The following is a 15,803-nucleotide window of genomic DNA, read 5'->3' as shown; positions in this document are numbered from 1 at the left end:
CCATTTACCACCACTCTCGGGTCTGGCGCACCTACAACCAGGCCACCCACCGCTGGACGGATGTCCTGACCCGTGAGCGAGATCTGCTCGACCTCCTTGGCCTTGAGATCCCCGGGCTTGGTGAGTAGTAGTAGCTATGTCTTTACTACTATGTTTTCTCCTGCTGTGTTATTATATTGCAAATTTTTGTTTTTTACCAAGAGCAATAATGCTGCTCATTACATTGTAGGTACATTTTATTTCAAAATCTTCTGTGCATTTCAGGTACACTGCTCTCCTTCTTCTCAGTAGTGTTGCTACTATGCTTATTTGTTTTAGATTTTGTGTTCATTTCATTGGCCTGTGAAATTATGTATGAGTGTAGTTGAAAGAACTGCGTAATGCTACACACTAAGGTTCAGATTTTTAATTACCGGCGCATCCCTGCAAAGTTGCAGGGATGCGCCAGTAATTGTGCGTCACGCCACCATCACCCATGGTGCGCCGTATTTACAATGCGGCGCGCCATGGGCCCAAAACGTCACCAAAGCGTTACGCATCTGTGCCGTAAAGGCGGCGCATTGCTGGAGTTGCGTCGCAACGATGGTGCAGCTCCATCAATTCTCTGGGGTGCCCTATCTCCCCAATGCTGCGTCAAGCCGTACGTCTGCTTCAAGCAGGCGCAGGGTTTGAGTCACGCATCATTGTCCTCAAAGTGACTGATTGAAATCTTGTAGATTTCCCTCAGCCACTTTTAGGATGCGTTCCTGCGCAGGAACGCCCTCCCTTGCGCCGGAACACCCCTATTGGCGCAGGGCTTTACAACGTGATGCATCTCCCAGATGCGTCACGTTGTTAATATACGCCACACCATTGCGCCTCTTTTGTGCTGTCGCTGCGTCACAAAAGTCACGCAACAATGGAGCAAAAGAGCCGCAAGGGCCTTCTAAATCAGCCCCTACAGACTCAAGTCCAGTCCTTCCTTTGTACACATGGCGATAAGAAGAAATAGTGGTGGTGGATTAATAGTTTGAGTATTTTAATGACTGGTGAATGTAGTAGGAAACTTTAGTGTTGTCGCTGATCTTCAATCACGATGGACTTTGGCTGTCACTTTGCGTGCTGCGGACTGCTGCCTGCCAATCCTAGGCAAACCTTTTTAGTACTTTGTTTAGTGAGTTACATAGGGTAGTTTCCAATTCGACGGTCCGCAAATCAAGCAATACTAAAGTAATGACGTAGTCGACCACATGAGATTGGTCAATAATATATCCCGTGGAGTCGTTCCCTATTTGCTATTTCGCAAAAATATTTTCTTACTTTGTTAGTTCTTTTTTAAATGTTTGATTTGGTTGAGAAATATCATCCATGTTTTCTGTTTTTCTTTCTTTCATGTTGTACATCAGCTTCCCCCAGGGGCAAGAGGAGGACACAGGAGGAGGAGGAAGAGGGTGCTGTTGTCGATGCAGGCCAGGACCGGGCAGTCGAGGGCTCCTTTGCTGGCCCCAGTAAGTTTTAATTTTAATATAGAGTACTTATTTTTTCCTAGCGTTCCTCATTCGATTTTTTCTAAATCGTCTTTGATCTTCTTGTAGACAGGATCTAAATTCTTATCCTGCCTCGACTATGACTCCGTGTGGTATTACTAGATTATTCTTATTAGTCTGTCTGTGTAGCTAACTAAGATTGCACATTTGGCATTTCCATTGGACTCCCATTCTAGTCAGCAATAGCTCTATGCACTGAGTGTAGTCCTCTGGGATTGTCCATAATGTCTTTTCAAGTATTCTAAATGTTTATGCTTTGACCATTGCCAACAATAAAAAGGTGAATGACCACCACCAAGAAATAATAAGATACTACTTTACTTTTGGTTTGGATAGGAGGACAATCCATTCTACTACTGTTGCAGGGACAAATCTGCACAAACAGAACTATGGACACTAAATAATGCATCGCTTAGCTTATCAATTATAATAGGTGCTGTAACTGTTAGACTTTCCACATACCTCAGTGATAACAGACTTTGTAGTTGAACCCCCAATCTCCTTACTGACTAGATAGTGTGGCAGAGTCATTTAGCTCCCAAAGTCACCGATGGCAGAGGCACGGACTCATGCTTGCAAAAATTCGAAAACCTTTAGCTCATCCACTCTAGTCTGGAGGACCAAAAACCACAGAGTCTATTTAAGTTTAAAAGCTTTATTAAAAGTAAACACATTTATTAAATTCAAGTTTGTCATAAAAGTGAACGTGTAACTGAAAATGGAAAAGTGCTTAGTGCTGACGATTAATTGGACACATTTCTTGTGGTCGAGCCGAGCTCTCACCTGGTTTGAACTTGATCCTGCTCGTGTTCTTAGAAGTCAAGGTTCTGTCTGTTAGGAGAAAAAGTGGTGCGTGTTAAAAAGTAAAAAGCAAACATTCATCAGTTGTGCCAAAAAGTGCAGCAAGACAACAGCCTTCCCTGGAAAAAGGGACATTTTTAATCTAGAGTACACAGTCAAAAATTATTAAATTGTACACTTTTTTTCACATTTCTTTCTTCCTCCTAGACCAAATATTATATAGTAGTGAGTGGTGTATTCTAACATTATTAAATGTACTTTGTAGGTGGAACATCTGGAGACGGGGCCAGCGCGGAGGTGGTGGTGGCATTGGACGAGGAGGACAACTCTGGGGAGGAGGTGGTGCAAGTGCCGGAAAAGGACATGCCTGTGAGGGTTCACACGGTGGTGGCGGGCAGAGGTAAGCTATACATTCCTTAGTCATTGAGATTGAAGACTGCAGAGTGTGCTTTCTGCACGGGTGTATTAAAAAAAAAGCAGGTAGTAGCCTCCTCTAAATGTACTTCGACTTAGCTGTGAAGTTTTTGGCGAGAAGAATCCCAATCAGATCTGAGGTGAACTTGATGGATGGGATGAACGAAAAGCGAAAGAAGGGTGTAAGTAAGTGTGGAAGCACGAGAAATGTAATGATGACTGGCAAAGAAGAATGATATGTGTTTGCTTGGTCCCCGAGGTGGCTGGGAAGGTAAGAAAATGGTATGGTGCATGGCTGGGTGAATGATGAAGCAAGGATGGGTGGAAGGAGAACAGCCTGGGTGGGTGAGACAGAAACTGTATGTGCGCAATATACTTTGAATGGATGGATGCCTGGATCATTCATGGTACTATCTGACTCTTAGATAGCATATGTGTATCTAGAGAGAGTAGACGGTCACTGGATGAACTAAGTGTTACTTTGAAGAGCATGTAACACCGCACCCGCACGTCCGTTCCAGTGTAGGAAAGGCAAGGAAAAGAAGTTGTAACGTTGTCCAAAGACTACCATGAATAGTAGCAGTAGTTTGTATTGCAACTGCAAGCACAGCATATATCCAGTTATTACGGTGGACACTCCCTACCTCCCTTAATAACTTTAGTTTAGTAGTAGTACGTCATTCATGTGTGGGGGTATCACTGTTCACTCAATAATAAGCAAAGCACCTAAGGTCATCCCATATGTCATCAAATACATCCCATGTGAAGTGATAGATAATCAGATAATTTAGCTTCTTCATTTTCCTTTTCTAATACTCATTTGCACTGTAGGGTGAAAGCTAAATTAATTAAGCAGTAGCCCTTTTAACAGAGTATTCTCAGTGCCACCCGTAATAGAAAAGTAAGAGCTTCACCACCTGCATGTACTGGACCGGTACAGTAACGCAAGTCTGTCTCACTCACCATGGTGTGCGTCTGTTTTTCTCGGGTGCAAGTTCACTGCGCTGGCATTATGCCGGCTTGCATAAGATAACGTACCAATTTTCCTAAACAAGAGAGAAGAAGAAGAATAAGAGTGGTGTACTGTCATAGTCGACTGTAATAGAAGTCCATAGTGCTCGTAGAATTTGTTCCTTAAACTCCCACTAATGTTAGAGCAAGGATGAAGAAGTCGGAGGTTACATAGATACTGTCCTCAATAGTTATGCACTGTGCTTTCAATTTGCTACTTGTACTGTGACAACTTTCTGCTCAATCATTTTGTGTTAATCTTAAGGAGCATTGGTTACAGACTATGTCTTTCTTTTTTCATGTAGTTGCTCCTTCCAAATCCAAGACACCATCAAGGAGGAAGGAGCTGGCTCGAATGGCCCGGCAACGGAGGCTGGATGCCACTGTTGCTGAATATCGGCGGCTGGTGGCCCTGGAGGAGGAGGAGACGCAGTCTGGTACAACAACAACGTCCACTGGGACAGCTGCATCCTCCTCCGTGCGGGCTGCCAGCCAGCGCAGTGCTCCAGCGGTACGGAGCCGGGCTACCAAAGCCAAACGCCACCGCCCAGCAGCAAAGAAAGCAGCTGCCCCTCACAGGATTTGCAAGGCACACCGGCGCCGCTTATCCCTCAGACTGTCCTACCTGGAGCAGGAGGTCCATAATTATAAGAACGTGGTGGAGGGCCTCCGCTTCGAACTTGCCACCCTCCGCAAGGAGCATGATGCCCTGGCTGCTAATTCCAACAGCACCCTGCCATAGTGTCCCTTGCCCCTTTTTTAGAGACTTTTGGGGGGTGGGAATTGGGAGTTGTGATTTTTGGGGACTTTTGAAGGACAATCGTTGGGGTTAGGGAGGGTCTTGCGGGAGATTCTTTTGTTAGGGCTATAAAAATATACTTTTTGAAACTTTATCTGACCATACCTGTTTTTTACTGCTTTTGAGTCTGGTTGGTGGGGGTTTAACATAACAGTAAGTTTGTTTTCCTGAATAGTCCTAGGACTTTAGTAGTACTACCGTCAATCAAATCTCTCGTCTCTCCTAATACTCCATTATACTACCTCCAACCAAATGCCTATCTCACCTGTAATTTCTGTTTGCAAGTAGGGCTAGGCCCAGGGCTGGCTCCACGGGAAACAGCAAATAAGGTTTGCAATCCTGGGCGGATAAAATTTCCTCATAGCGGTGGTACTAGTGGTGTGACACAGTGGCAGTTGCTTGCCTATGAAAAAAAAGAAAATGAAATCTGGTTTGTCCTCCTGAGCAATACAAAGGTACAATACAGAATATAGCAGGTGACAGAAGTACACTAGAACAGTGCCACGTTGTAGCCTAACAAATGTTAAAGTATAACTAATTCGGTTGAAGTTCTTTGACATTAGCCGTGGGTCTTTGTCAAGCAGAGTAAGAATATATCCTCGGATTTCTTCACCAGCCTGTTGCTATCACCTTATCCTCCCCAGCAAGTGTGTGGATTTATTGCTGTAATTTAGTCACACATCAATCAAAACCACACAGCCCGGGGGAAGAGGGTTAGGGTTTGAAAAATGGATGGGTACGGGGGTTTTTGGGAAAGGTTTTGGGAGACAAGAAAAAGTAGCACAGCATGGACGAACAATTGTGAACATAAACAAATCTTTGGGTACAAACCTATCCATCAATCTTTGAAAGTGCATACACTACTGCATGCATGTCAGTTAAAAGTAAGTAGTACTTTCGACAACTGTGGAAGAAAGAATGCGACAGTACAGGGCGTGGGTGGAAATATTGATAACTATATTCAACATAAGGTCTCTGTAGCCAGATACCTGAGAGCCTTGCTGGTCACTATAAATCCATTCACAACAACACTCAATGGGGTTGGTCTGGAAGGTATAGTAGATAGAAAAGGAGAAATTGCTTTTTTTCTAGGTGTCCCCTCACTCACCAGGGTTGCCCCTTGGTGACATGCTTCATCATTGGGGCCATCCCAGTCCTCTACGGCCTGGGGCGTGCTGCGACTTGCGAATTACGTAGGAGCACTTACAAATGACTATGTGTGGTGCAGATGTGATAGTGGAGTGGACTAAGTGATGTGTTAAGGGATCAATTTAGAAGCAGAGAGAGATCCAAGACATGCAGTCACAGTCAGAGAAAAAGGCAAGGGATACTGTATCTATGTGGTTGTAGTGGTCCTGTTGGAAGTGGTAAGTAAGTTGCCTGCAGAAAAAAAATCCTCCTTTTAGCGGCACTCCTCCATTGCAGCCGACGCTTCGTCCATTGATGTTGGTCACCAGAAGACACCCTGTAAAAAAAAGCACAGCATAGACAAACAATGGAACATAAACAATTCTTTGGGTACAAACCTATCCATCAATCTTTGAAAGTGCATGCACTACTGCATGCATGTCAGTGAAAAGTAAGTAGTACATTCGACAACTGTGGAAGAAAGAATGCGACAGTACAGGGCCTGTGTGGAATTATTGATAACGATATTCAACATAAGGTCTCTGTACTTAGCCAGATACCCGAGAGCCTTGCTGGTCACTATAAATCCATTCACAACAACACTCAGTGGGGTTGGTCTGGAAGGTATAGTAGATAGAAAAGGAGAAATTGCTTGTTTTCTAGGTGTCCCCTCACTCACCAGGGTTGCCCCTTGGTGACATGCTTCATCATTGGGGCCATCCCAGTCCTCTACGGCCTGGGGCGTGCTGCGACTTGCGAATTACGTAGGAGCACTTACAAATGACTATGTGTGGTGCAGATGTGATAGTGGAGTGGACTAAGTGATGTGTTAAGGGATCAATTTAGAAGCAGAGAGAGATCCAAGAAATGCAGTCACAGTCAGAGAAAAAGGCAAGGGATACTGTATCTATGTGGTTGTAGTGGTCCTGTTGGAAGTGGTAAGTAAGTTGCCTGCAGAAAAAAAATCCTCCTTTTAGCGGCACTCCTCCATTGCAGCCGACGCTTCGTCCATCGATGTTGGTCACCAGAAGACACCCTGTAAAAAAAAGCACAGCATAGACAAACAATGGAACATAAACAATTCTTTGGGTACAAACCTATCCATCAATCTTTGAAAGTGCATGCACTACTGCATGCATGTCAGTGAAAAGTAAGTAGTACATTCGACAACTGTGGAAGAAAGAATGCGACAGTACAGGGCCTGTGTGGAATTATTGATAACGATATTCAACATAAGGTCTCTGTACTTAGCCAGATACCCGAGAGCCTTGCTGGTCACTATAAATCCATTCACAACAACACTCAGTGGGGTTGGTCTGGAAGGTATAGTAGATAGAAAAGGAGAAATTGCTTGTTTTCTAGGTGTCCCCTCACTCACCAGGGTTGCCCCTTGGTGACATGCTTCATCATTGGGGCCATCCCAGTCCTCTACGGCCTGGGGCGTGCTGCGACTTGCGAATTACGTAGGAGCACTTACAAATGACTATGTGTGGTGCAGATGTGATAGTGGAGTGGACTAAGTGATGTGTTAAGGGATCAATTTAGAAGCAGAGAGAGATCCAAGAAATGCAGTCACAGTCAGAGAAAAAGGCAAGGGATACTGTATCTATGTGGTTGTAGTTGTCCTGTTGGAAGTGGTAAGTAAGTTGCCTGCAGAAAAAAAATCCTCTCATTAGCGGCACTCCTCCATTGCAGCCGACGCTTCGTCCATCGATGTTGGTCACCAGAAGACACCCTGTCCACTGCCTGCCTGATGCTGAATTGTGGCTCGCTACTGTGAAGCCTGACTCCATCCTTTTTTCCCCATTACAGAGACTGAAACCCGGCCTGTAATTATTCAACGAAAAACAGGAAGTGATATAATATTACAACACCACTGATAAATAAATATAAGGTATGTAGGCTGTGGAGTGCAAAAAGTCACAATTTGATTTTCCTAGTAGACAGTACAATATTTTTGAAAGTGCGTACTCTGAGTCACCTTTTGAAGGATAAATAAGTATGGGCAAATTAATGTAGCGGATCTTGCCCCTCAAGCTAGGTGTACTGTAAACTGTGTTTTAGAACAAAATTAGATCTTCCTAGCAGTGCTCCCACCCAGACCCTTACTAAAGCCAGTCGCAAAAATGTAGAAGACCCCCAATCAAATCTCAAAAAACGAGGCCTAGCAGAAAACTGGTGACAAAACTTACTTTGAAAGTAAAAGTAGGCCGAAGTACCCCCTTCCTAATTACCCATTACCCACCGTGGATTGCATTGAAACCACTTGCAAGCAACCAAGCAAAAGTAGCCATAGCCAGCATCGCTCCAAGACTCGAAATCCCCCCCACTCAAACACATGCAATAGAAATACTGCTAACCCTAACGAACCCTAAGTTAAGAATAGTGGCAAAGGCTTTCTTTAACTATGCCAAATCCCCCCTTTCCCACCTTGGATTTTCTTCAAATGACTTGCAACCAAAATTACACATTCTCACGAGTGCTCTAAGACCCCAGAACTCAGTTGGAATAATCTAGAACACCCCGAAACACATGCAATCCTGCTGCTAGGGCTAACCCTAACGAACCCTAAGTTACAAAAAGTGCCAAAAGGCTTTTCCGCGAGGATTTTGTCCCAACCACTTCTACCCGGTATTAGACCTTCCCAGGAATGCCCCAAGACCCGCCAACCCACCCGCCAAGAAGCATAACACCCCCAAACAGGCCAAAAGCAAAATCTCATACTTGCAATATTTCTGGGCCTTCGGTCCAAACGCGCTGCGTAGCTAGGCCATAAGTCGGGGTTGGCACAACGGATTTCCTGAAAAGCAAATGCAATCAAGATTAGAGTGTCCCAGCAATGCTCCCAGACCACGAAACTCACCCACAAACAGACGTAACCCCCCCTAAGAGCACCTCAAAGGCAAGCAAGTCATCAAAAACACAAAAAAAATTCCGCCTGGGATTTGGTCCAAAACACTTTTATCTTCCCAGCATTGGCCCCAGAGCCGTCAACCCAGGAGAAAACGAGTAGAAGACCCCCAAACAGCCAAAGAGCAAAAGTACAAAAATGGGGACTTAGTCAATTTTTCACAAATTTCCCAAATCACTCCGCGCGCGCTCTGCAGCTAGGCCCTAACTCCCCTCTGCCACCATGGATTTGCTTCAAACCTCTTGCAAAGTAAAGTATATATAGCCAGCAGTGCTCCCAGACCACGAAACTCACCCACAAACACCAGGAAGCCCCCCAAACAGGCCCCCGAAAACGCTACATAGAGCAAAATGTCAGAAATAGCCCAAAAAAAAATCGGCCTGGATTTTGTCCCAACCACTTCTACCCGGTATTAGACCTTCCCAGGAATGCCCCAAGACCCGCCAACCCACCCGCCAAGAAGCATAACACCCCCAAACAGGCCAAAAGCAAAATCTCATACTTGCAATATTTCTGGGCCTTCGGTCCAAACGCGCTGCGTAGCTAGGCCATAAGTCGGGGTTGGCACAACGGATTTCCTGAAAAGCAAATGCAATCAAGATTAGAGTGTCCCAGCAATGCTCCCAGACCACGAAACTCACCCACAAACAGACGTAACCTCCCCTAAGAGCACCTCAAAGGCAAGCAAGTCATCAAAAACACAAAAAAATTTCCGCCTGGGATTTGGTCCAAAACACTTTTATCCGGTATTAGAGCTTCCCAGCATTGGCCCCAGAGCCGTCAACCCAGGAGAAAACGAGTAGAAGACCCCCAAACAGCCAAAGAGCAAAAGTACAAAAATGGGGACTTAGTCAATTTTTCACAAATTTCCCAAATCACTCCGCGCGCGCTCTGCAGCTAGGCCCTAACTCCCCTCTGCCACCATGGATTTGCTTCAAACCTCTTGCAAAGTAAAGTATATATAGCCAGCAGTGCTCCCAGACCACGAAACTCACCCACAAACACCAGGAAGCCCCCCAAACAGGCACCCGAAAACGCTACATAGAGCAAAATGTCAGAAATAGCCAAAAAAAACATCGGCCTGGATTTTGTCCCAACCACTTCTACCCGGTATTAGACCTTCCCAGGAATGCCCCAAGACCCGCCAACCCACCCGCCAAGAAGCATAACACCCCCAAACAGGCCAAAAGCAAAATCTCATACTTGCAATATTTCTGGGCCTTCGGTCCAAACGCACTGCGTAGCTAGGCCATAAGTCCGGGTTGCCACGACGGATTTCCTGAAAAGCAAATGCAATCAAGATTAGAGTGTCCCAGCAGTGCTCCCAGACCACGAAACTCACCCACAAACACCAGGAAGCCCCCCAAACAGGCCCCCGAAAACGCTACATAGAGCAAAATGTCAGAAATAGCCAAAAAAAAAATCGGCCTGGATTTTGTCCCAACCACTTCTACCCGGTATTAGACCTTCCCAGGAATGCCCCAAGACCCGCCAACCCACCCGCCAAGAAGCATAACACCCCCAAACAGGCCAAAAGCAAAATCTCATACTTGCAATATTTCTGGGCCTTCGGTCCAAACGCACTGCGTAGCTAGGCCATAAGTCGGGGTTGCCACGACGGATTTCCTGAAAAGCAAATGCAATCAAGATTAGAGTGTCCCAGCAGTGCTCCCAGACCACGAAACTCACCCACAAACACCAGGAAGCCCCCCAAACAGGCCCCCGAAAACGCTACATAGAGCAAAATGTCAGAAATAGCCAAAAAAAATCGGCCTGGATTTTGTCCCAACCACTTCTACCCGGTATTAGACCTTCCCAGGAATGCCCCAAGACCCGCCAACCCACCCGCCAGGAAGCATAACACCCCCAAACAGGCCAAAAGCAAAATCTCATACTTGCAATATTTCTGGGCCTTCGGTCCAAACGCGCTGCGTAGCTAGGCCATAAGTTGGGGTTGGCACAACGGATTTCCTGAAAAGCAAATGCAATCAAGATTAGAGTGTCCCAGCAATGCTCCCAGACCACGAAACTCACCCACAAACAGACGGAACCCCCCCTAAGAGCACCTCAAAGGCAAGCAAGTCATCAAAAACACAAAAAATGTTCCGCCTCGGATTTGGTCCAAACCACTTTTAGTGCTTCCCAGAAATGGCCCCAGAGACCCGTCAACTCACCTGCAAAGAGGTAGAACAACACCCCCACAAGTGCTGAGTCTTTCATCATTGGGCGTAAACCAGCCCTCTGCTTTGATGGAAATAGGAGTCTGGAGGAGGAGGATAGAGGAGCATGTTCTTCGGAACTTCTGAACCTGAGGAATGCAGACTGCGGCACCTTCAAATCAATTCGCAAACAAGTGAAGACAGTTCTGCTGATGGGCTTGTTTTTGTGATTATCTGATTAAAGTTTGAATTATATTAACTGTGCACAACAAAGAAAGACAGACACACAGGAATAAAAGTGAATAAGGATGAAAAAGAAAGTTATTGATTCGTTGTCTCATTTTCAGGGCTTGGTATCACGGTCCAGGAATAAGAATAAGGCTTCGTCATCATACTCTGCGAATTCAGGCAGGGTGAGCTCAGTGTCACCTGACAGAGTAGAAATTCCCTCATCTATGTTGTTGGCCACCTCCTCTTCATCCGGCACGCTCTCTCGTACTCTGAAATCTGGTGGTATGAGGTGCTGATTCATCTTGATCATTGTTAACCTCTCCACATTTTTGGGCGAGAGGCGGCTCCGTTTGGGAGTTACAATCCCACCAGCCGCACTGAAAACCCGTTCAGAAGACACGCTTGCGAGTGGGCAAGACAAGTAGTTTAAAGCCAGGTTGGTGAGCTGTGGCCACAATTCTTTTTTCCCATGCCAATACGCCAATGGGTCAGAATTAACATAGACCTCTGTTGAGTCATTCAGATAGTCCTTCACCATCGACTCAAGGTCCTCATCCAAGGTTCCTCCACTTTGCTTAGCTCTTGCTGTGCCTCTGACCTTTTGAGAACCAAACCCACGCAGAGCTAGCCAATCCTCTTCAGCCTCCAATGTTTCTGTTGTCTTTCGTGCAGATGATCCGGTTGCCGGTGTCTTTAACGGCTGAGAGGTCACTTGTGCCACAGCCACAGGTGCAGAAGTGGATTGTTTTGACTGGGGATGGCCTGCTGATGTACTGCCATTTCCTTCAATTTCCAGCCGTTCTGTTTCAAACTTCTTGGCTGACAAGGCTAGCCAACGTTTGTACTTTGGAACATGTTCATCATCAAAAGGAAAGAATGCTTGGCCTGCCAGCGCCTTTTTGTAGCGTGGATCCAGAATAGTAGCACAAATGTAATGCTGTTCTGAGTGGATCTTTTTAAGACGTTCATCACCTTGTAGGAGCTCTAATAATTGCTCAGCCAGAAGCAAAGAGTCTTGGTTTTTATCTTTTCCAAACACAGAACACACCTCCTTCAGTTGGTCCTCCAGCATGTACAACAATTGGATAGCTTTTCCCAAATTAGAGTCCTCCTTGCTGACTGCACGCGTGAAGAACTCAAAAGGACGAAGCATGCGTGTCAGGCTTTCAACTATGTTCCATTGCGGCCCACCCATCCTCAGCTCCTCTGTACCCTCTTTAAGGAAATATTGATCGAGTTCCGTATACTGCTCATACAGACGCTCAAGCATGTAGAAGGTTGAGTTCCAACGTGTTACCACCTCCTGGATGAGTGCTTTCACTGGCATTTGACGTTGATATAGCAGGCTCCTCAGCTGCTTCCGGGCCTTAAAAGAATGGCTGAAATGCTTGCACATTTTTCGGCAGGTGTCCAATACACTGTACGCTGCACTGCCTTTATTACCCAAGAATTTTTGGACAACCAGGTTTATACAGTGCGCCAAACACGGCACTCTGAAATAGTAACCGTCCCTCATGGCCTTAACTATATTGGCGCCATTGTCCGTGGAAACATAACCAACCTTGCGTTTTAGTGGGGACAGCCAGTTAAGGACCTTTGTGTTAAAGACATCCAAAATGTTTTCTGCTGTGTGACGTTTCTCCAAACCAAACATGGCTAGTGTTGCATGTTTCCGAGCACCTTTAAAAACAATGTTCGTGTCAACACCTGCGTTTAGCTTTGATTTAGCCCCTGAAAAAGAGACCCAGTGTGCAGTGATGCACATGTAATCAGCGCCTGCGCCACTGGTCCACATGTCTGTTGTCAGATGTATAGTGTGAACAGCACTCTTCTGCAAAGCTGCCCCAATCACCTTCAGAACATCTTCATGTAGTGCTGGAACCGCAACTCGGGCAAAATAGAACCGGCTAGGAACCTTCCATTTAGGGCAGAGCGCTGTCACTAATTCTAGAAAACCAACCCCTTCTACAAAAGAAAAAGGGAGAAGGTCCAGAGCTAGCATTTTAGCCAGCTTAGTGTTATACAGACGGGTCATTGGGTGGTTGCGTTCATATTGCGCTTCTGTAAACAACATCTTTTTAATGTTGCCCTGGACCAAGGATTTACGGGATGATGATGATCTCTTCGACCCAGTTACGCTCGCTGATGAACTTTTCCGCATTGATGTCTCACTCTCTCCCACACTCTTAGTGTGGCTCCCATGGGGTGTGCTGCTGACAGGGGAACTGGGTGTAAGTGAAGTGTTTGAATCGTCTTCTTCCCCCTCGTCATCATCAGATGAAAAAACAACGTTTTCATTGCGTGCAATTCCGGCTTCCTTGATCGCGTGTAGGTGCGCAAACCATTGGACATCGTGCGTTCTCCTAAGATGACCTCTCTGGCCTCCGGTACCATAGTTGGAACCCAACTTACCACGACTAACTCGAAGCTTACAAATGCTACAAATGGCTACGTTTTCATTTTTTGGGCAAACACTAAAGAAGTCCCAAACTGGAGACTTGAAATGTCTTCGGGGGCCGGAGGAGGCGGCGATACTGGTGGTGGTGGTGGTCCTGCTGCTAATGTCAGATGAAGTGGAGGATGTGGATTGCCGAACTTCAGTACGTTTTGCACTTTCACCACCACGAATTGAGGTCGAGGACGAGGTGGGTACCTTCTTGCAAGGAAGAAATATGGAAGCGGTAGGTTTTGGTGTACTACTTAACTCCAAATCTAATGATTCCATTTCCATTGCCTCCTCGCCGACATCATCATCACGCTCAGCAGCTTCTCGGGATAGGGTCAAAATGTCTCTTTGCTGCATGCCCGGTGGGGCTGCAGTGACCTTTGTGATGACTGGCTCGTCGTCATCGTGAGAGGCTTCATCACCAGCAGTATCTGTCACTTCTTGTTGAGCCTCATCACACTCCATAGGTTTGAGTTTTTGGACGACCTTCCTTTTACGCTTAGGTACCGGTGTCAGATCATGGTGTGCCTCACTGTCAGACCACAGTTGTGGTTCCCAAGACAGATCACTTGCATCAGAACGAGGTGGGCTTGAAGAAGATGTAGACACCCCCCTTGATCTTTTCCTTGCTAGGGATGTGGAAGACAATGAATGATCATCAGGAGGAGTGGCTTCCAATGATACCTCGGGTTCATTGTCGATTTCCTGATGTGCCCCTACTTCGGGAGGAACAACTATTGTGGGCACTTGTGAACCTCCATGCACCTTTGCTTGCGCATCTCCTTTTGCTGCCTCTCCTTCCACATGTACTTGGGCGTGTACTTGCACATGGTGTTGTTGTTGCGGCTGTGGTTGTTCAACACTTGTCAGATGAGTTACAACAACCTGTGTTGATTCAGGGACATTGCTGCTACTTTCTTGCGATGAGCCAACATCACTGGTCGATGGTGATTGGAGAAGTACACTGACTGCCTCTGAAGCACTCAAGGGCTTTGACTTAAGTTGGTGTGGTGGTGGAGGCACTGAACCCAATGGAGCAGGGGTGCTGCTCCCAGCTTGGTCCCCAGCAGATCCTGCTGCTGCAGGCGTACTTTTTTTTTTTCTCCCAAAAAACATGGCGGGTGGCACACCAGCCTCCTTGGTAACTTGCTTCTTCTGCTCCTTACTAGCAATTTTCTTGCTAGAGGAGCTACGGAGAACTTTCTTTGGGGCCATCTTCTTCAGAGCAGGTCAGACAGCAGGCCGCAGTTGCACGAATTGTAGAGTTGTCTGAGGCCAGACGTGACGTCGCGTGACGTTATGCTGCACACACACACCGCTGCAGGACTTCTTCCTGGCACTGGTGGTTCTCTTGAGTCTTGTGCACCTAAAAAAAATGGAAGACAGAGGAACATCAGTTCAGTTATAGAGCACAAAAAAATCGAAAAACACTGCAAAATCAGCACAATCCCATTCCATCCATGGCCTCCATGATGTTTAAATTCAAGACAACCCACAGAAAGACTAGGCCCATGCAAGACTCACTACCCCTGGGCATAAATAAAGGTTGAAAAGTAGGCAAAATGGTTGGAGGCCTAACAACAAAGCCTGCATTCAAAATGGCCACTTGCCTCCTAGCACATGGCCAGGGCCTGCCTGTACCAGCACTCAAAATGGCCCCCACCCACATGGCCTGTCCCCATGAACACCCCCAAAAATCGAAAAACACTGCAAAATCAGCACAATCCCATTCCATCCATGCCCTCCATGATGTTTAAATTCAAGACACCCCACAGAAAGACTAGGCCCATGCACCACTCACTACCCCTGGTCAAGGCCCCAACAACAGGTCAAAAATCGAAAAACACAGAAAAATCAGCACAATCCCATTCCATCCATGCCCTCCATGATGTTTAAGTTCAAGACAGCCCACAGAAAGACTAGGCCCATGCCAGACTCAAATACCCCTGGTGAAAAGGCCACAAGTACAGGCCCAAAAAACGAAAATCACTGAAAAATCTGCACAATCCCATTCCATCCATGGCCTCCATGATGTTTAAATTCAAGACAACCCACAGAAAGACTAGGCCCATGCAAGACTCACTACCCCTGGGCATAAATAAAGGTTGAAAAGTAGGCAAAATGGTTGGAGGCCTAACAACAAAGCCTGCATTCAAAATGGCCACTTGCCTGCCAGCACATGGCCAGTGCCTGTAGCTGCACTCAAAATGGCCACCAGCCACATGGCATGTCCCTCCCCATGAACACCCCCAAAAATCGAAAAACACTGCAAAATCAGCACAATCCCATTCCATCCATGGCCTCCATGATGTTTAAATTCAAGACAACCCACAGAAAGACTAGGCCCATGCAAGACTCACTACCCCTGGCCATAAAT

This window comes from Lissotriton vulgaris, chromosome 5, assembly GCF_964263255.1.
Source record: "Lissotriton vulgaris chromosome 5, aLisVul1.2, whole genome shotgun sequence".
In the NCBI taxonomy this organism is placed as follows: Eukaryota; Metazoa; Chordata; class Amphibia; order Caudata; family Salamandridae; genus Lissotriton; species Lissotriton vulgaris.
The sequence above is the reverse complement of the archived record's forward strand: the minus strand, read 5'-3'. Positions refer to the sequence as shown.